Source organism: Rhipicephalus sanguineus, chromosome 5, assembly GCF_013339695.2.
Source record: "Rhipicephalus sanguineus isolate Rsan-2018 chromosome 5, BIME_Rsan_1.4, whole genome shotgun sequence".
Lineage (NCBI taxonomy): Eukaryota > Metazoa > Arthropoda > Arachnida > Ixodida > Ixodidae > Rhipicephalus > Rhipicephalus sanguineus.
In genome coordinates, this window is record NC_051180.1 from 19405899 (window position 1) to 19428698 (window position 22800).

The following is a 22800-nucleotide window of genomic DNA, read 5'->3' on the forward strand; positions in this document are numbered from 1 at the left end:
AAAGAAAGGAAGAGAAAAAAAGAGAAGAAGAAGAAAGAAAAGGAAAAAAAGACGAACGAAAGAAGGAGCGAAAACGAAAGGAAGAAAGAGAAAGAACGAACCAAAGAAAGAAGAAAGAAAAGAAGAAAAAAAGAAAGAAGAGGAAGAAGAAAAAAGAAAGAAAGAAAGAAAGAAAGAAAGAAAGAAAGAAAGAAAGAAAGAAAGAAAGAAAGAAAGAAAGAAAGAAAGAGGCGAGGTTTGCCATTCTATATAGGGTAGACAATCTGGCGGAAGATAGGCTAGCGTACGCTGTGTTGTCGTTAGCTCGGTGATATTCTCGAGCTTGGCCCGGCCGTTGTTCTTTGCTCATTGTTCATGTGCTGTAACGTAGTTTTCTACGGCTTTCTAGATGTTCTTTTGTTATTTTGCTTGCCCTGCGTATTACGTGCAAACTCGTTCCTAGCTTTTTCTCTCTCTTTACGCATAACACATCTAAAAAAAACTCAGCGGCGCTTCGTTATTAACACGTTTCTTTCGGCGCCTCGTTTTATTTCTTGAAGCAGCAGGCCGATTACGCCGATTACGCTTTCTGCTCTCTTCGCCGCCAGGGCCGAACGACCCGTGCGGGCGCGCAGGTGACACTTGACCTTCGGACAGGAATAGAGGGCGCGCTTTTTCGGCGTATACAAGAGGGCCGTTACGTTTCTTATCTGGCCTTTTGCGTTTGGTGCTAAAACGTTAATTTATGTGCTCTTTTCGCTTCGTCTCCTAACTTTACTTTAGCGATAGGCCATAATACCGAGAGATCCGAGAACTATTTTGTTTTTTTTTTAGATGCGTGTTATTTTTTTTTCTCTCCTCGAGCATAAATACAGAGCACTCGTGGTGCAAGCCACTCTAATCTCCCAGGTGTCTTATCTCTTGTCCCGTATATTGCATCGCATTGTATATGAACAAGTCGAACAGATAGGAAAACAGGAACATTTATTTTATAGCACGTTGTCTCCTTGCTGGAGCTCACTGTCGTGCTTGCATTCGGTCCGAGAGGCAGCAGGCGGTGGGATATGCGAAACTATATTTGCGGCCGAATGCTGCTGTATTTCGCACCAGACTAGGATGCATTTGCCCCAGTTTGTTGTTGCTGCTCGTCTAGGTACTAAATCGAGGGTAGTAATTGTCGTCTTGAGATATCAGCCTGCGGTAATATTAGCGATAGTAATTAAGATATATAGAAAGCAAAGACAAACATTCATGGAAACTTTTGATAAGCGCGTTACTCTTTTCCAATTCTTATAAAAAATTAGAATTGACAAGTTAGCATCTGTAAAGATGAATGATTTTTAAATAGTTTATGCATATTCTTTCATCCTCAGCTGTTCGCTATGAAACAACACTAAAGCAGAAGAGCGATAACTCTCTTCCCAACTCCATAGACATAAAAAGGAAAAACGGAAACTTGCGTACAAGAGCACTCGTACATCATTCTGCAATCCATATTTCTGCAGGCTATAATGCTATCATCCTAACTCACCAAAAGGGTATGACGTACCGTTGCATTGACGTAGTACCGTTCCGGGCGACTGAGTGCTCCTTTCTCTAAAAATAGCAGTCCTAACAACAATGTCTCTGGAGGGAGCCGTCGAATTTTAATAACTGCATATACTTGTCCTGGACATATGTGCACGTAAAATGCTCATTCTTAATGCTTTATTGCTTTGTATGGAGCCCCCACGATGGAAAAAGAAACTTCACAACAGCTGGCTCTTAACCTCGTAATGGCACAGGTTCGACATCTCTTGTTTCTTTTTAGGTTGCCAAAGCTCGGGAAGTACAGACGCGCTTCTTATGGTCAGAAAATGTACAGGGAGCAACGACGAAGCATTAGCGAACACAACACGGCGGCTTTTTCGCTGCACCAACAAAAATGTCAGAGGGCACAAGCAGGCTAAAAGCCTGCATGGAATTCGGCCTTTCGCAAAAAAATCTTCAGACGCCTCCTCTGTAAAAGAGGAAACGGCGAGACTTTTACTCCGGTGCCACGGAGCTCTTCCCGTATAGCAGCATCGATTTTTTTCTTTGTGCCACGTGACCTTCTATGTTCTATTCTTCGTCCAAAGGAGCATTAGCTATCTTAGCATAGGGCATGTTCTAAAAATGCATCGTTGATTTCAGACTTTGGTGCCTGCGGTATTCTCTGAATACGTTGAGCATTGCGTTTGTAATTGAAGAAGACAGCGAAGAGCAGGCACAGCCGTCAAGACTTAAACGAAGAAAATGAAGAAACGAACACCACCTATATCTGTAGGTCATATGAAGGCTCTTTAAACGTCAGTGTATAAACCCTGAGGATTCTCATAACATGATTTAAATTGCTTTATTTGATTCAATGGCTTCACCAGGGAGGTAGTTGTCTTTGTCTATAATGTACATCATTCCACGTTTAGAAAATTTAAAGGTGACCAAACAGATTGCTGGAACAGAGAGAAAGAGAGAAAAAAAAGAGCAAGCTTGCGCTAAGTCGCGCAAGGCTTAGTACAATGCTTTTTTTTAATTTATTGAGCTATTTTACTGTTTAAGTTCTATAAAATTTGAACTAAATATGTTGTTTTTCACTCCGCACGTTGTTTTATTGCCCTGTACGCTTGCATATTCGTATCATTTTATTACGGGGTCGTAATCTTAGTCAAGCCTGTGAAGAGAGGCTTTTGACTCCGGCCTTCAGCACCCCAAATGATGGAATGTTGGAATCAATGAAGTTTTAGTTTCAAAGGCTTGAAACAGCGAAACTGGACTATTCTGCAGTCTAAGTTGTATCTAGGTTGTTGCTAGTCTTTAGATAGGTGATGCTAGGTTGTTTCTGGGTTTATTCTCATCGCAGAGAGGCTCGAGTTAAACCACAGACAGTCCCAGACACGACACGAATGTCCAAACTCCAGAGATGCAAACTCTCGCTGAAACGCAGGGCTCGCACCTCCCGTAGATCTACGGGCACGTAGTCGTTCGCGAAGGACTTCCATCGCTGTGGGGTCTCCTCGCAGCCGCCGTTGCCTTTCCCGTTCCCTAGTATTCTCTCGTACGTACCGCTGAAGCACTCTGTACAGATGCTTTAGCGAAACAGAAACGTGCGGCACGGTGTTTATCACTGGGTTAATCCCGATGGTTTATTAACGCTTTTCTCAATTAGTGGATACGTCTGTCTAGGAATCCTAATAGGTGTTTGCCGCCCGTTTGTTGCTTTCTTCACTCTTGGGGACCTGCGGTGAATAGTGGGATTTGCCCAATTTCTGTGGCACATACCCATCCATGATGATTATAGTCTTTTGTACAAACCAAAGCTCTTACGGCCGGCTTAAGCAGTTTCACTGTTAGAAAGAAAAAGACAGGGAGTTTAATAATGTTCAGCACGGTTGGCTGCCACGCTCTGGGAAAATGAGGATTGAAAGGACGAGGTGGATGTGAGATTTGCGAAATGTAGGCCAACTCCGGACAAGTGCTTGGCCATCTACTTGCATACTACGAGCGTTCGTTAGCATGGTCTAACAATGGCTAAATTGTGTCTATAGCATTGTCTAATGATGGCTAAGCGATCATGAATGTTGGTCATCCGCAGGAAACATTAGCTGATGTTGGCAACACTGTCCATTGTCATTCCCAATACGATGTTTAAGTTGCCCATCGATTTCTTCATTTCCCTACTTGGAGTAGCAAGCAAAAAACAAAGCTTCTCTGGCAAGCCTCTGCACATTTCTCGTAGCAACTACTTACTTTCTGCGTTGCATTTCAGTGCGCCGCAGTTCTCAGTGATCTAATCTATCTAGCTTATATATCTATCTATTTCTATCTATCTATCTATCTATCGATCTTATCTATCTATCTATCTTCTATCTATCCTCACTCTATCTATATATCTATCTATCTATCTATCTACTATCTATCTATCTATCTATCTATCTATATCTATCTATCTAATCTATCTATCTATCTATTATCTATCTATTATCTATCTATCTATCTATATCTATCTATCTATCTATCTATCTCTATCTATCTATCTATCTATCTAATCTATCTATCTACTAATCTATCTATCTATCTATCTATCTATCTATTACATCTATCTATATCTTATCTATTGTTCTGTCTGTCTTCTGTCTGTCTGTCTGTCTGTCTGTCTGTCTGTCGTCTGTCTGTCTGTCTGTCTGTCTGTCTGTCTGTCTGTCTGTCTGTCTGTCTGTCTGTCTGTCTGTCTGTCTGTCTGTCTGTCTGTCTGTCTGTCTGTCTGTCTGATCTCAAAAGATCCCCATCGCAATCTCTTCCCCAATTTCCCTCTCGGCTACCCTCCCTCAATCTCTCTTTTACGCTCATTTTACGCTGGAGAAAGTCCAGACGATGCACTCGTCGGTTTATTACTTTCCAAGCTCATTTTTCTCTCTCTCCCACTCGCGCGCGCGCGAGTATTAAGGAAAGAAAAGAAAAGGAAATCGGGAAGAAATTAAATTTCTGACGCCATTTAAGAGCACTGGCAAGGTTTTTCCTCGAGGAGCGAGCCACGAGATACGTGCTCCGACGGCAGGCGTCTGCCCCATCGTATATACGGCCGCTGAAAGGCGTTTTTTCCCTTTATGCTCTCCCGCACCGAAATGGGGCCAGGGACGGAGGAAGGCTATTGCGCTAGACTCGTGTTTCTTTTCTCTCTCGTCGGAAGTACGAGCGCATCGCGCCGCCGATCCTTCCCTCTGCCTTCGGATAAACTGTAAGCGCGTTTTCGGTGCTAAAAGCGCACGTCGCTTTTCATTCATTTTAACGCGATAGCGTTAAAGAACTCGCTTCGCAGAAATTTCGGCGTCGGCGTCGTTAGTCGTAAGCGGAAAACCAGCGTTGTCCGTGACCGAAAAATCGAGAAACATGAAAATAAAATAAACAATTATAATTTTTTATTCGAGTGGGTCGCGGGATCGAATCCCGGTCGCGGCGGCTGCATTTTCGATGGAGGCGAAAATGTTTGAGGCTCGTGTACTTAGATTTAGGTGCACGTTAAAGAACCCCAGGTGGTCAAAATTTCCGGAGCCCTCCACTACGGCGTCTCTCATAATCACATCGTGGTTTTGGAACGTTAAAACCCAGATATTATTATTATTTAATTCGAGTGAGACTCCAACCCAGGGCTTCTACGTGGCAAGCAGGCGTTCTACCATAGGGACAAGCCATTGCTTGAAACTGCTACGAAAAAAAAGAGCAGTATATGAATATCATGTAGTGGGAGGAGTGTCCTTATAACGCATGTAGTATTGCGTGGCAGAAGCGTAGAATTGCGCCAGGTGTCAAATCATGTGAATTGCGCAACGAGCGGGTGCTTTAAAGGCCTACTCATTACAACACGCCCGGACATATTTAACATCACCAGCAGTCAAAGTGTCAACAAAGTGAGCAGCTGCGTAGTTTCGCGCGTTGCCTTACGGACGCATAGTGTGCCCTTCGCTGATTTGCAAAGGGGTGGATTATGGTGTAGTGGGCACCTCGCAACTGTACTTGCAGTAGACATTTTAGGGTAGTTTGAAACGGCAAATGTTAATCGCACAGACGTTCGTTTCCATGCGGCACCGTTGAGGCATCCACCAAGAACGGAAGCTAGGCTAGCAGTTGAGAAGGCGATGCGCACGGGGCTCGATTACGCTATCGCATTCCACTCCTAAAGGGACACTAAAGAGAAAGAATGGATCGTTTTAGATTGATAAATTGTGCTCTGAGAACTCTAATGTCGTTAATTTCGCCATAATAGGTTTATTAATACAGGAGAAAATAAAGTTCAAACTTTCATTTTTAAATTTGGCTCCGAAATCTCCCCGCGTAACGTCACGGATTTCAAAGTGTACTTGTCGTGTTTTGGCGCCATTGGCTCAACAAAATTACCCCAAACTTGGTATGTTAAGTCTATGGCCCCCTTATAGGACAATGTACTTCATTTTTACCGATTATGAACTACGTAGTCCTTAGTAGGCGCCGTCAAAACATGTGACGTCACGGCGAATGGTGCGGAAACTTCAAGGTAGCATCGCCGCCCACTTTTTGTTTTTGCGCGTTTTCTCGCTTACTAAGCGTCTTCTCGCAGCAAGCGTGCTGTTTTTGGCATCGTGAAAGAGTACTTTACTGATATGAGAAAATTCGTTTTGCTCTTTAGTGTCCCTTTAAAGGCGAAGCTCAAGCGTCCTCCAAGTTTTTCCCTCTTTCTCTTTCTTGAATCTTTCTCTCTCTCGCAAATGTTTTTCAACTCTTTCTCTTTTGTTAACTCCTTTTCTCTCTCGCAAATCTCTTTCTCTGTCCCTCTTTATATCTTTCTTAACTCTCTTTTAACTCCCTCTCTCTCTCTCTAAGCCTTACTTCTTAGTCGGGTCCTTTCAGGTTATCTCGTTTTCTCCGTTTTCTGACCGTACAGCATTTCCTTCGAAATTTTACCGCTCTCTCGTTGAAAGAAATGCGTCGGTCTTGAATTTGTACGCTTTAAAATATTATTTTTTTTCCTCCTCTACGGGTCGTAATGGCGAATAAAAACCTTCTCGAAAGTTTACTTCTGCGACTAACAGCTTTCTTTTCTCTTTCGCCATTCCTCGCGTGCGTCTGCTAATCCCTTCATTTCTTGCTCTTTCGACCTTTGGAAGATTTCGTCTAAATCACCAAACGCCGCGTGACGCTAGCGCAGAAACGTTCTTTTCCGCCTGTTGTTACTCTAATCTACATCAACATCACTCCAATTGTCAAAGCCAGTGTTTTTCCCTTCTTTACATTCATTCATTCACAAAACTTTATTAAGAGTCCTGAAGCCCGGTCTTTTCAGACCGAGGCGGACCGCGTCCACGTCGGCACCGTTAGGCCGAGCCTTAGGGCGCCATCGTGAACCCTCTGGACAGCCCGTAGTTGATCTTCATATGAACAGCTGGAGATCATCTTCCGCCAGTGAAGCCATTTTTCTTCGGGGTTGGCGAGAGTCGCGGGACAGCCCGCCAGCATGTGTCTGATTTCAATGATGCCATCGCATGCGTCACATTCTTTTCTAATTTCACTTTCAGGGTGAATTTTTTTTACAAAATACGGAGTGGGGTAGGCTCTAAAGAAATTAAGTTTTTTTGTAAAGTCTCACATAGACTTTGCGCATTCTTCATTTTTTGTTTCTTCGAAATACTTTTTACGTATTTTAACTGTTCTGTATGGTTGCCACTATTTTGTAAGTTTTAGTTTTCCTTAAGAAAAATGTCACTTTGATGTATAACGAGCACAGCATGGGCCACTGACAAATCCGTACCACACACGCCGATGTCGAAAGGCTACTGGAACCCGTGTAAAGTACTGTGCATTTATTCTTATTCGAGGCTCGATTGAAGTAGAAGGTGACGACTCGCTCCAATAAGTTCAGCGCACATGTTTTAGACTGAAAGGTCATTCACCGCATCACACAGACCTTGAGCCGTTGGAGCGCAAGCCAACGCAAGGTGCTTCGGGCCGGCCTTGGCAAAAGAAGAGCGGCATGGACTGAGGCGCGAGCCAGAGAAATAGTAAACGCTCTTGGCTCTAAGCCACATTGGACGCTCCAGCCGTAGCTGCAGCTCATTCGTCCCTGCGTCTTTTTCGCTCCAAGAAACGTCACGTGATCCGCTGCGGAGAAGCGTCACAGCTGCGCTCGATTGGAGCCTCGCCGCTTCAGTACCACGTGACTAGGCGGAGGTCCGAAGGCTGCTTCGCCGGCGCTTTGTCGCGCGGTATCGCCATGGGTGGCGCACGGCTAGGTCGTCTGTGCGTGCGCTTCAGTGCAAGCGACAGGCTGAATCCAATCATCAGATAGACGTAGCTACACGGCAGGCTGCGAAATCTAAAGCAAATGCAGAACTTCTTGCTGAAACACCGCGGCAAAGGGAGGGCAGGTTAGCAGGTTATACAGAAGCTTACCAAGCAGGGAAGCGTTACAAGATCGAAGCTACTGCAGCCGCGGCTTGTGCGCATGGACCAAGCCTAACATGCCTTTCGTTCATGATCATTAGGTTTAAAAGAGCTAAACCTCAGCCAATTTTTTCGCATCGTCTTCATCTTCACGCCAGAATTTGCTGTAATCAGCTTCTCTTTACGCGTTTGCATCATAACGTCTTGCGTGGATTCTTACTTTCAGTAATTATATATTTGATCTCTTAATGCCCTGTCATCTTTCAATCCCGCTCATTCGCACTGTTACGCCTGGCCATTGTATCAAAAAGTGCACCATTATGTAGTGCTGCAGTCCGCGAAAAGTTCCAGACTGAATTTTATTTTTATTTTTTTTTGCATATAATAACTGTAGAATACTTAACCGCAGCTGTAAAACTTCGGCATTGACATAGTCGTCAGCGCGCGTTCGGTCACTTTTTTTTTGTATTCTTCTGCGGCACGATAACCACTTAAAAGAAAAGCTACAAGGTTCAAATCATACTTGATGGCAAGTATTGCCTCATATTATTTGCCAAGATAAGAGTCATGCGTGCAACCCGTCACGGTGGTCTAGTGGTTACGTGCTCGACGGCTGATGCGAAGGTCGCTGGATCGAATCCCGGCCGCGGGGGCTGCATTTCGATGGAGGAGAAAGGCATGAGGCCCGTGTATTTAGATTTAGACGCACGTTAAAGAACACCAGATGGACAAAATTTCCAGAGCCCTCCACTACGGCGTCTCTCATAATCATATCGTAGTTCTGGTGCGTAAAATTCCAACAATTATTATTATTTCATGTAACCGTCCCCTTTCATCTTTACCAAGCATCTTTAAAAATCTATGTATAGCTATAATTTGTTTGATTTTCATCGCAGTTTGCCTCACAGCGAAAGAAAAAAAGTTATGGCAAGATGTTTTCTGGTCCGTGCTGAGATGCGGTTGAGTAAACAAGTGAAGTGCCCAAAATAAAAAGAAGCGCAGGTTGTTTTTTTTCAGTCAGCAATTTTTTTCTCTCTCTTCTTTTTCTTTTCTTTTTTACAGATTCGCGTTCTCCATCTTTGTCGCTTTATATGGAGTCTTGTAGCGACAAAAACTAGAAGGAAAAGTTTTCTTGAAATAAAGAAATAGTTTGAGGCGATAGAACAAATAATAAAAAGATAGTAACAAAGAATAAAAAAACGTGTTGCTAAAAAGTGTTTTGAAGGCGCACCACTTTGAAGTCCCACAATGTTTACGTATTGAAAATGCTATATACCCCATGCAGGCGAAGCTACGCGAAAGACGCGACATGCGCGCTTCCACCGGAAGAACAGGAAGTTATACCGGCACTTGGCGCAAAGATATATAAAAAGAAAAACTATGCGAATAATAATGCTCGATTTCGCGATAGTGCCATCTGGACGGTATTTGTTTGTTCCCATAGCAACCTGGAAAAGGAAATTGTAAACAAATCATTCCGGAATCGCACAACCGGAGGTACATTACGTTCGAGAACACCAGCTTTAAAAGCAAGCTTTCTTCTTTTTCTTTTTTTTTTTACGCTGCCTCGGGGTGCTTGGAATAAAAAGGCACCCTTTAGGACGATTTGGAAAACAATACAGTATTGACTACTTTTTCTTTTTCCTCTGTCGCGTCGGCATCTTTCAGTGTCTCTCTTCTTAATTTTTTTTTTATTTTGTGGCTTTATAAGAGATAGTGGAGGTTTTGTTAAACCCTTCCGCTAAGATTTGCTTTCGTCGTCTAACCATGCTCGAATGCGGAGTTCCGCGTGCCTTGCTTTTTCCCGGAACTCATTTTACAGGAACGTACGAATGCCATTTACCTGATTGCATGCTTCACTGTGCCATTTTTTGAGCTTTAAATGGAGCCTAGTATTGTTTTCAACGAAACCAGCTCGCGGATGTGATTGCTGAAAGCATGTACGCGGCTACAAAATGAGGTTGTTTTCTAAAAGACTACATTTTTACTTTTTCCTTCTTCTATTTTTGTGTATGATATTATAAAGGTTCGTTGTTTATTAGTTCCATGAACATTCCGGAACTGAAATGGAATGATAGTGAGTGTGTGCGTAGTTCACCGCGCATAATCATTGCCATTTTTGGGGGCCTTTCAAAGAAGAAATAGCCGTGCCTCTTTTGCGCAAGGAAGCTTCGCGTCAGCTTGGAAACACATCGCAATATGAAATGCCGGGATATTCACTCAATAACAACCGTGAGGCATGCATTTATCAGAGGTCCTGGGTTTCAAAAGTGGACGGCGGTGTAAACAGGTCAGCAGTAGATGTAAGCAAGATACGTTCAGAATAATGGCGGACAAAAATGAAAGATGATTTTGATAGAACAAGAGTCGGTTACAGAGGCACATAACGTTACGTTATCAAAACAACAGCCTTCTCACGTCGTCTGAAAAAGTATAAACGCATTATGTGTATACATTGCTGGAAACACCTGAATTTGACATCTCGTGCTATTTTCTACGACTCTTTTGTTAGTATCTTATATCGGTTAGATCAGCAAGGTATTATTGGCTAGTCGCTGTTACTTAACAGATTACCAGGAGTTACTGGTGGTGCCTCAACAGGACATCGGGTAACGCACACTTGGTCTCTTTTGCGACAGCTGGGATCTGCAGCTCACATAAAACAAAATTACAAAGCGCAGCAGACTACCCCAACAGGCGAACGAATATCCATGCATGTATAGCGTCTATATGTGGGGGGGGGGGCGGAGGGAGAGCAAGGAAATTCTTTTAACCGCGTAGCGTTATTTGCCGGCAGCTGACGCTTCTCCTCCCTCGAAGCTCGCTATTCAGAGACATCCAATCAGCGGGACGCCTGCGGGAGCTCCTTTTCACTTAGCCCGATGACCTTTTTTTTTTTTTTTTTACTCTCTTCCATACGCTGCTGCTGGAGGGCACGTAAATAGATAAGGTGGACGCCACGTCGTCGCTGGTGCGACGTCGTCCTTGGCCCCTCTCCGGTGTGCGCAACGCTGTCTCGCTTTCTTTCGATACTTTCATTCGGCGTGGAGTGGAGTGCACTTATGCGGGGCCACAAAAGGACGACGACGACGACACTGAACTTGGCCGAGTTTCTCTGCGATGAGCGCTTCGAGTGCGCCACCGGCACCGTTGTCACTGTTCCACTTCTCCACGAACAACGCGAAAGTTTTTGCGCCGAAACGATGCGGCGTGCCATTCGTGCGTGTGTGCGTGCGCTTTGTGGCTTTAAGGCTGGACGTGGCGAACTCGAAGAGCCGAGGCTCTCAAAAGGACGCGGAGGAGGAAGTACCGCTATACTTGGGTCTTTTCGGCAGCTGCCAGTCGTATCGCAGTAATAGAATGCGAGCGTTCAGTTCATCCTGGCTTTAGTAAGCCACGAAGGAGATGGTGCCTCGTGCGTGCGCAGGAGTGGTCCGAGCTCTGGTCTTCCCGGCATCATTGGGAGGAAGCGGTTTGTTGAGGCGGTTCGTGGAGCATTTGGTCGGATTTAGACTTGGAATTCGTGAGAAGTTTTCTTCGCTTCATGGCAGACAAGTTGTCGAACCAACTTGAGCCGGGAGGATTTGCATTACAAAATAGGGCCAAATAAAGATTTAGAAGGGGTGTTTACCCATACAAGGACTTTTATGATTCCGTTGAACGAACGCGAGCGTTGCGGGAATTGGCGAATGATCGCGGTGGCTGTGGGTGAAGTCTTATGGACGATGAAACGAAACTTCTCAAAACGTATGACACGAGTACTTCAATAGAAAAAAATCACACATTTCAGTACAAATATTGCGTAAGAAATTACTTTGCCGAAAGTGGAGTACAAGAGCATGGTTCTGACTTGAGTCGCGACAAACGTTCGTGATGACAAACTACGCCAACATAGCAATATCTTTTCTGTACCCTAAAGGCAAAAATTTTATTCTTCGCGTCTTTGCTTCTATACCATTTACAAATGAGAGCTTCTCCGACACAGCCGCACGGCTAGGACATTGGTTCTGTACATTCCATTGCTAGGCTTTAGTTTTTTTCTAGAATGTTGCTTTGAAATAAAAAAAAATTACATGTATGTATCAACAATAAAGTTTCGCATCCATCCATCCATGTATGTATAGCGACAGGGCGCTTCAATTATATTTAATTCTAACCATTTATCATCATAGATAGTTAGTATCGTACAATTTATGGCCACTTGAGAAAGAACGCCTCTCACATTGATTTCGAACTACTAGTGCCGTGCGATAGCTGATTCATCTCATGGCTGAAAAGCTCTTAATTTCATGACATTACATAACTCTTTGCCGTCCTCGACTGTGCTTTTCATCCCTTGATACCCATTCCGTAAATCTTTAATAGAAAACCATTTAACTGCTCTACGCAAAACATAACTTCCATAGCACCATTTTTTCAACTTTATGCAAACTACAATAACACCAGCCCTCGTTGCCACTATATATGTAATCCCACGGGCGTAAAAGTGTAATGTTGCATTTCTTTAGTGCTAGCATATGCGGTAGAAACTTTCGGGCTAACAGAGAAGCTCGAGAAGATATATATATATATATATATATATATATATATATATATATATATATATATATATATATATATATATATATATATATATATATATATATATATATATATATACCTAACCTTTTTTGTGCCATCACATCCTACGCAGTTCAAGACTTCTCGAGCTTCTATGTTATCCCGCAAGTTTCTGTCGCAAATAGGAAATAGCACTTTTATAGCTTACTTTTTAAAAATATCGGTAAGTTGTCGGCGGCAATTTGATGGTGCCTTGTATGCATCGCAACTTTTCTCGTGCATCTGTAAATTTTCTTATCATGATCGGGGTTCCCTGTGAGTAACTGGCCCAGGTAAACGTGCTTTTGCACATAGTCTCGAAGTTAACTGACAATCAGGAATTCTCGCTGTTTTTCGAGACTATTGGAACGTCTTCTGCCATGTTAACCTTCGACCCTGCTCTCACACTCTGTCGTCTTATTAAAGATGAACAGTCGAAAATATTTTCACGCAAAGAGTATTTGCTCTTGAAGTTGATATTTAAGCTAACCAAGGAACATGAACAATGTGACAGTAAGAAATACAGAACATTTATTGATTCTGACAACAACTACACAGATGGAACTCGCACAGAAATGTCGGTCGCTGACTTAACTGATGTATTAAAGCCATAGCTTTCTGAGCTGTCTTTGTTTTACTCCCGCGTGCCATGTCGCAGTAAACCATCACTTGAAGTGCTGTTTGTCTGTGTTCCTCGTTAAGTCTTCCTTTTGCGTTGCCAGAATCCAAGGAATTTCGACAGGACAGAGACAAGCAGTTGTGTGTCTTCTTCTCCGCTTATTCTATAGCATTCTTCAAGTCACGCCTAAAACAACGTAAGTATAAAAAGCCAGGGGGACGCGCAAGAGTACTTCTGATCAGGAGTTCGGACATATTCTTGCGCAATGTCGACTGACACATTCTCGAAGGAAGCTGTGTGTGACTTTCTTGCTCATGAGAATATACGTATTGAAGAAGCACAAAGCACAGTCAACGTACAACGGTCGTTCCTGTGGATCTAATTTAGTTTCTTGTCACCTTTTTAATGTTTTGCAGGCCATGAGCTGAATGCAGCATCAAACCAAGAATCCCTGCTGCCTGCGGTTTCTGTACAATCTACGACCGGAGCAACACGCTGATTCCAACATTTCGTGATCAACCAATAGTGAGTGTTTTTCCAGCACGTAGTGCTTGTAGTTTGGCTGTCCTAGTGAGATCTTGCAATCCACCAAATTAATGAACGCGCTATCAGTTTAAAACGATGAAACATATGTGACGGCCAAGAATGCCGTTTACATTCTTTGGCAATTTTAGCTTACGAAATTCAGCCCGGTCAGGCCCATATATGAAGTTCTGAAGTCAGCAGGTGGTACATACACCATTGATACGAATCTTCATGTACACTCATAACGTAACAGTCAAGGCAGCATAGTCCACAATCATATACAACAGAAAAATGCGTTTTAAAATTTAATGCTTTTAAAGCGCGCTTCTCCAATGCTCTTGTTGTCTACGGTCCCAAAAGCTTCCTTATAATGAGTGGTCTATGGTCAAACGTCATTAGTGCTGATTAAGTATAGAGTCTCTGGACAGCCCTGAGCTACTCTCGAAGTCGCCGAGAGTCTCAACTTCCCGGCTCCATTGTGAGAGCGGCCCGCAGACGATACCGGGCACTCATCGTCTTCTCAGGACCAAATAAAAGTTCCTTCTCTCTCTGTCTGTTAAGTCTAGAACGCCCACATCGCGATACAGCAAGGCGCCGACAGCCCTTTTCCTTTAGGATTTCAAGGACAACTTTTACCGTGCGGTCACAGCCGAGATCAAAACAAAGAATACATGAAATGTCAACCTCCCCGGTCCGCGTCTTCGCGTCCTCCTTCTAATTGTGGCCACCTCGTTTTGAGCGCTTGGGAACTTTTCCTTAACGCAGCGAAAGAAAGGGTAGAGCAGGGAACGAGATTATAGAAACAGACAAACCAACAAAAAAGTTTGCACGAGGAATGGAAGGCTCCCTCAAAGCCGCTGAGCGTAGCCTGTTAGCGCAAGTTCTCCGGCCCTGACTGCTGGCTAGCCAGCCGTTCCAAACGTCCAGCTAAGCAACTCTGCTCAGACAAACACACACACAAAAAAGTTCAAGCTTCCGTAACGAAGTTTCTGCCAGAGCCCGCACGCCCGGTACTTTGCTGGCCACATCTAGTTAAGGGTCCTGCCCCCTCTGCGACAAGGAGGCAGTGTCGCACTCGGCTGAGTGCTGCCGTCGAGAGGCTGCTTCCCACGCGGTGGCGCTATGCGTGTTGCTTGTCTAAGCGTTTCTTTTCTGTCACTCTGTTCTCGCCATCACGCTTAACTCATTTCGTCGAGGGCGTTATACTCTGTTACCTCGTCACATCGTTTTCGCAGCGCGCGGTAGTGTATACGTCTTAAGGAACCGCGCATGCTGATGTTCTGAGCTTGCAGGCTTGGTCTCACTCGGCCGTGCACTAATACACGCTAAATATTAGGCGTTCTGCGACGTACTGGCCATCTTGTTTTTGGTAATGAATGTACAGTCGACATCAAAAGTTTAGAGACCACTAGGTCAGAGAAAACTTTGAATTTCCCAGTAATTGAATAATTTATTTGCAACTGGTTGCAAGGATGACCAGGCAATAAAAGCTGCAATTAGCAGCAGCTTGAGGTGAACCTGGCCAATTCGTGCACAGGGCAGCTTCATGGCGTGCAAGTAAAGCAGTCCTGAATAACAATTTTGAATATAGTACGCACAAGCAGTTATGGTTCGAACAACAAACAATATTACAAAAATAAACATTTTTATAAGCGTAGCAAAGACGGTTAGTGGAACGAACATGAGCGTCTTACACTAAATGGCGTAGACACTCTAAAGGCAGAACATATACATTTAAGCTATATTATTTTTGTACTTGATTTATTAGTCTCAGTAAAGAAAATTTACGACTACATTTGGTCGAACTGCACAGTATATGGTGCTACCGCGTTTTAGAACAGGCCTGAAGTCAAAGTTCCTTGCCGAAGCAGCGAGAAAACTCAGCTTTTAAATGCGAATGCATTTCTTAGTCGGGCTATGTCAGGCGCCGGTCGGTGTCCGCGCGCCTCTCCGCTCTCACTCCCTCTCCCATAGCAACAGCTGCGGGCGCGCGCGCTTATCCTCGCCGTAGCGGAGAGTGAGTGGAGAGGAGGAGCGCGCTCTGGCGTGTGAGGGCGCTCGCATCGCGGGAGCTCGGCGGAGCTCCCGCGTGTGTGGAGAGTGTGTAGGAGAGGGTAGGTGCAGTGCTTCGCCGCTCCTTCTCTCGCCGTTCGCTCTCTCTCCTCCCTGCGCCACCGCCTCAATGCAGTGCGTTTGAAACGCGTTTGTAGCGTTTGTGCTGCCTTGGCACAGCCTGAAAACAGCGCGTTCTAAACGCGTTTGTGCTGCATTGAAGGCGGTGGCAACATCCCTGAGGTGATTACAAACGCACGTAGGAAGCGTTCGTTGAAAGAGGCGCCCAAAAGGGAGACACTTGAGCGCGTCGATGTGTCCAGCTTTACGCCATTAAAATTACTACGCCGTGTACTCTCGGCGAATGCATTCGCATTTCCTCACGATTCCCTTCGGGGAAGTGGGGGCATTTTTTCTTGCGTTTCGTGCTCCCTAAACTTCCAACTTCTGACTATAAGCACAACATTGGTAGTAACTACGCTCTTAGCGACATTCCATTTAGGTTCAGACTATGTCGAAAAATATTTTTATTTAACGTTTATCCGCTTATATACTGTCTAGTCAGGTTGTTACATGACACCGCCAAATACACGGTGTTCACAATGACGCCTTATCAACGGCTTGCTCTGAGGAGCAAAAGCCGATCTTCGAGGCTACGCCGGAAGAATGCTGACAGCGAACGCGGGACTGCGTGCACCGGAAGCGAGAAACACGTCAGTCACACCATGCTACGGAAACCACTCACGTTACTTCGCTCATGACACGGCAATTATATCGGTTCCATAATTATGACACCTTAGTATCAAGTTATAGCTTATAGTGTGCTTCGGATCCTTGCTACTTGCTAAGTATCACCCTTTTTGCGTGCTGATGTTTGTAGGAATTCTAAACTATACGTGTGAGTGACGTTCTTAACTAAACTATTTCTATAATTTTTTTTCATGTATAAAATTAAGCACATAACTCGGTTTAGGTAAGTAATATATATATATAGAAACTGACCTGACCGAAATAATGCAGTCACGGATAATTATGTTATCGTTCGCCTCGCCTACGCGTGGACTGTCATTTTACATGTAATACCTAAGTAAATATTCCAAGCTTTCCAATGCCTAAGTAAATATTGTTCAAACCAGCCTGCCCACAGTGTAGGGCGGAAAAGCGGGCACTTATTCTGGTTGGATTCCCTGCCTTCTCATTCGTCTCTCCTTCCCTATCTCTAATTACATCACTGAGCTTTTTCAAGTAATGGTGTGTGCGTCTGGCGCAAATCGTATGATGTTTTCATCTGTTACGAAATTTGAAACCCTTGATAGTAGCAAACGTCAAAGTATGCCCCATTTCATAAATTACATATATATATATATATATATATATATATATATATATATATATATATATATATATATATATATATATATATATATATATGGTACGCAGATTATGAAGAGTCTGTCTTCGGTTGCCGTAAAATAATTAGGAAAAAGGTATACGCTTCTAAAAAAACTGTTTATTTGTCGACGTTTCGATCGGAGACCGATCTTCATCAGGATGAAATTTACAGGCTTCGGGGCGCTTTTATATCATCGTGCTCCGAGCCGAGAGAAAGAGAAAAAGAAAAAGGTTAAGAAACCTTTTTCTCTTTCTCTCGGCTCGGAGCACGATGATATAAAAGCGCCCCGAAGCCTGTAAATTTCATCCTGATGAAGATCGGTCTCCGACCGAAACGTCGACAAATAAACAGTTTTTTAGAAGCGTATACCTTTCTCCTATATATATATATATATATATATATATATATATATATATATATATATATATATATATATATATATATATATATATATATATATATATATATATATATATATATATATATATATATATATATATATAATGATTATATAATCATTGTGTAAATGGCTGTGCCCGTGCAGCGTTGACTTTATTGGTTCCCAGTGAGGAACGTGTTCTGCAGCCCGAGTATTTTGTCGAGCACCGGAGCTCGCGTGCATATAAAGAAAAAGTATATCTTTGTTGCTTTAACGTTCTGTTGCTATAGCGCCAACTGCCATCACCGTCCACGAAGTTCTCCAACGTTCCCACCTTTTCTTTTTTCTTTTTTTAAGGTTCAGCTTGTCGGCAGCAGCATTTCAGTTACTTGGGATTCAAATGTCGTAAGAACAAATGTATCTCGATCAGCCCACAAACACCGCTATGTCGGGCTGCCTTTTCAGCCAATGTACCCACGTATAGTCTTAATAGAAATTTTAACAAATGTTTTCTGGGAGGTTGAGAAATAGCCTTACTTGCTTGCACTAACATTGCTTATATTTTTCTTGCAACATTCCGCTTTGTTGGGCGTACCAGCGGTGAAAGTATTACACAACAATTTTATTATTCGTTTAAGTCTCTTTCGTAGTTGGGTTGCCTAACCACGTAGTCTACCAGAAGAAGCAATGTACAAGTTGCAAAAATGTTTAAACTCGAAGTTATCGGGCTTTCCAAAAGGCGCGGAAGGAGCTTCAGAGAAGGCTTTATGTCGCCATTAGGGTTCTCCTACGCAGTCGAGTGTGTATAGCCTCCTTCCTTATTAAATTTTGTTCGGTTTTGGTGTGGGTGCCCGCGGACCTTCGGATATGTGTCCCTAGCCATTGGCGTGCAGTCGGGAAGAAGAAAGAATTGTCTGTACGATCTTATTTATAACTGAGCAGAGAACGCGCGGGACATTAAACGAGAAAGTTTCGGTTGTGTCAACTGTCATACAATGTGTTTGCTTCTAGCGTAGGCTAGCTGGCACTTTCGCCCGGCGGCCTTTGTTATCATATGTGAAACTGTTGGAGGTATGTCTTAAGGGAAGAGGAAATTGACCGAGTTGGTGGTAATTTATCGTTAACAAGCTACAGCGGTAAATGGACGCGGACAGGGAAAAGCAGATCGCGACTTAGCGCACTTCCTTTGTCCTTGTCTGTTTGGCACTGCAGCCTGTCAAATTTGGTTAAGGGAGTTGAAGCTTTGTCTAAGCGTGTGGATCAAGTTCATGGATAGGCACGGAATAGTACAATGTCTCCCATACAGCTCATGAGTGAGTGAGTGAGTGAGTGAGTGAGTGAGTGAGTGAGTGAGTGAGTGAGTGAGTGAGTGAGTGAGTGAGTGAGTGAGTGAGTGAGTGAGTGAGTGAGTGAGTGAGTGAGTGAGTGAGTGAGTGAGTGAGTGAGTGAGTGAGTGAGTAGTGAGTGAAGTGAGTGAGTGAGTGAGTGAGTGAGTGAGTGAGTGAGTGAGTGAGTGAGTGAGTGAGTGAGTGAGTGAGTGAGTGAGTGAGTGAGTGAGTGAGTGAGTGAGTGAGTGAGTGAGCGAGCGAGCGAGCGAGCGAGTGTGTGAGTGTGTGAGTGTGTGAGTGTGTGAGTGTGTGAGTGAGTGAGTGAGTGAGTGAGTTGCACACGCTTGACGGATCTCGAGGACCTTGAGCTCGAAAAATGGCTACGCGTTAGTGGAAGATTTATTTCACCAATCACCGCAGCGTTGTTTTTGTCTGCAAAAGCGGCGGAATCGTACTGTGGTGTTACCCAGCGCAGCCGCAGGTCGGTTGGCGGTCGAGAAGCGAAAGTGTGACATTCCAGCTAGCGACAACGTGACATGTGGAAGCGCGTTCGCTTTTCCACGCCTCAACCTCACCTCCTCCTTCATCCACGTAACCGCACCACAGCCGTCCCATGGCGACGACAGGCGAGCGCCCACATAGAAAAAAAAGGAAAAGAAAAGCAGAGTGGGCAACCGCTATCCTGCAACGGAATCATTCAATTTCACCGAGACAGTATCGAATTTCTAACGGGGCGTGCCACGGCGACAGAGAGAAAGGACAAATAAAGTGCCGAAGGCTGCTGGCGGCGCTGACGACGGCTTCGCGGTCAGCAACAACAGGAACGCGTGAGAGAAACCAATTTAGTCACGTTTCCTGCCCGGCGTTCCCTGCTGCGTCGATCGTGCGTTGAGGCGCATGTTTCTTTCCACTGGGAACCGACGTGACGCAAGACGAAATGAAAAAGAAAGTTAACAGCAGAACGGAGTTCCTCGCTCGCATGGATTCCTACCGTACACAGACACACACACACACGCCTCCTCTTATTTCGGGCTATTCGAGTCGCTCCGAAGTATTCAGGAGCTGTGACTATGCCGCCGGTTTCTCTCTTCTTGCGTCAGACGGAGCCCGTGTTTGACGTAAAAATCGATCTACTTCAGGTGAAGGAGAAAACGCGCAGGCCCTAAATAACAAGCAGGTCGACTGTCGTTAAAAGCAACGAGAATGCAGCTCCGAGGCACAACAGGAGGGATATTGTTTTCGACATTATTGCAGGTTAAAGAGGGAAGACGAGACGGGGTAGAAAATTCTGAGGCACTGTGACGCAAAAGCTTTTCTTTTTTTTCTTCTCAGCTAACTAACACGTTCGCCTTTGTAGGAATTGTCGTGGGGATCTTATATAACTGACCGAGTTGTGCTTCACAATGTTCCACCGTGGCGTCGGACAAGTGAGACGGCGGGGAATTCGGAATGACGTTTTGACTATAAATAATTTCCTTTCAAGCAGCACTGTATGGAAGCGTGTTTCTGGCACTGTGCCTTGCATCTCAATAAAAAATCCTCGTGTAACTGCTCTTGTGTAACTGTTATCTATTAGACGATCATCTTGTACTAGCCTGCATCGACCCATAGATTGTGCATACGTTAACTTATCCTTCGAATTTCTTCTGAATGCTTCTCACAATAATCAAAAAGCTCTCACAAAAAAAAAGTTGTCTGGACGTACTGGAGCAGTCAACGAAAAAGTAAACAAATGTTGCAGTACGTTTTCCATTGGACTTTTCTCTCTCTATACACCTGTGTTATGGTGACAAAAATGAACACCAGGCGAAAAATACCAATTGATAAACAGAAACTTCACGGGAACGGTGGTTTCATTCTTAGTTTCAATTTTCACTGCGTTTGAGAGCTTACTGAGCTATGTTAGAGATCTTACGAATTCATGACGTGAAACGTGCTTATGGTTAAACAAGTATACACAGTCTGACAGAGATGACCATTGTGGTCACTTCGTCGGCTTAGTACTTGCGCTCGTCGTGGTCTACTGATAACCGCCGGCTGTAAAAAAAAAAAGTATACGAAAATAATGTTTGTAAATGATGAGACAAACAACAACCACAACAAACAACGCGGCTTTTCGGACAAAAATAGAACAAAGAAAACAAAAGTGACAGAAGCCAGGAAATGCACGGAGGTTAACCAGACGCACGGTCGGTCTTGCTACCCTGTATTGGGAAAGGAATAAAGGAATGAAAAGACAGGTAGAAGGGAAGGGAGAGAGCGGGAGACAGAGAGTGAACACTGATTGCACATGCGCGTAGGGGAGCACCACAAGTCTGCAGAGGGTTGCAGACACCTGTCGACATTGGGTACGCTACAGCCAGTTACAACGTAAGAAGGAACGTAAGCACCGCCCACATGACCGCAGCGCACCTGACCTTCACCTGCGAAAGACGGTCGCGCTTGCTGGTTTGCACTCGAACCGTAAGTATTCTTTCTCGGCTAATGTAAATACTGAGCATGTTAAGAGTTAGAGGTTCGTCGTTACTGCCTAAAACATTGCGTTTGGCTGAGCAGCGATGCCAGAATTCCTGACGAAATTTACCAGGACGTTCATGTTTCCGACTTTAAACCAGTGACACAAACGTCTGTCTGTATGGCAAAGTCAGCTATCTGAAACACTGGAGACGTGCTTGACGTCACGAGATCGAGTACGCGCTATTGGATGGAGCATTTGTGCGAATTTTTTTGTGGGAGGGACAGCGATGGCTGTGGGCGGAGCCAACATTTCTTTCTTCGGTTGTAACGCAGCGCCTCCGATTACTTCCGCGCCATCGACGCACGTGGCGCATGGCATAAGAATATAAAAAGGATCACATAAATAAAATGTCATAATATGCATGTTCCTCCTTTGTGATTCGCCGTTTTGAGCAACATACCCCGCAAGTGAAGTCTTCCAAAGTTATGCACAACAGCTATTCTCATCCGCCGTTTGACGAAGTTCTCGCCGGTTAGGTTTATTTCGTTTTTACTAAAGCAACCCAAACTGCAGTTACCACGGAATTTTTGTAGCGCCACGCGCAGCGGTCTTTATGTAAAGGCATGCATTTGGAGACCGTTCATCTGGCTGACCGAGCGTGCATTGTTCGAGCAGCGCATGCCGCGGTTTACTAAAGCATTTTTAATCAGCCTCCAGACGCCGAAGAGAAAAAAAAAAGATAAGCTCCGGTGGTACAGGCTAGAGCTTCTTTAGAAACCAGTCGTAGCGTAGTGTGGCGGCAGCTAGCACTCGCTTTACCGATTGAGAACAATAGTTCCGAGGCTGCGACGAGCTCCGTAAGAACGGAGAGAATTCGCGCTATTGAGTTTCATTCCATATAGAGTCTGTATTTGCTACCACAAAATGAAAATATTCGTGGTATTCGGCAGTTTAAGACACGGTCCACAGAATTTATCTCCTTGGCCATATACACCGCGTAATCATAGCAACGAGAATAGGCGCGCAATGTCTGTGATATCGTCCAATTTAAATTCATCGCTCTACAGTTGCAACAGAGACACCCCGCATAAATCGCTATGCGGAGGTTCACCCGGAAGAAGTATCGCTAAGAAAATTATTCATATACAGGGTTCGCAAAGGTACAAAAGAACGCAGGAATTTGCGTTATTCGTAGGTACGAGGGCGCATCGTGCTGCTTAGATATCTCCACTCTAAACGTCATTTTCCGCCCTGCATCTTGGTGGTTAGAGACGGTCTAGATTTTACATTTCGAAGCTTGCGACGGAATGTTCGGTAACAAATCTCACGGTGCACTGTACTGGCTGTTCATAGCATTCTGCCGTGCTACGCAGGATAGCAGACGTATACATCTGAATGTTGGTCATTCTGGTTCTGAAGGTCATTCTTGTTATGCATTCTGTTCAGTAAAGTCTATGAGCTTGGAACTACAAAATAAAAGAAAATGAGTCTATTTGTCGCTCGTTAAATAGGAGGACTTGATAGTTACTTTAACAACGT

The 22800-nt window shown here is 44.2% G+C and overlaps 1 protein-coding gene across 1 annotated transcript in view; it reads left to right on the top strand.

Annotated features, from left to right (window-relative positions):
* The window catches only part of LOC119393330 (synaptic vesicle glycoprotein 2C), a 163280-nt gene that overhangs the window by 53063 nt on the left and 87417 nt on the right, over positions 1 to 22800 (top strand). The window contains exon 2 of the mRNA XM_037660297.2: positions 13543 to 13651. The gene's annotated coding sequence lies outside the window, so the exon portion shown is untranslated. The remainder of the gene's footprint in view (positions 1 to 13542; positions 13652 to 22800) is intronic.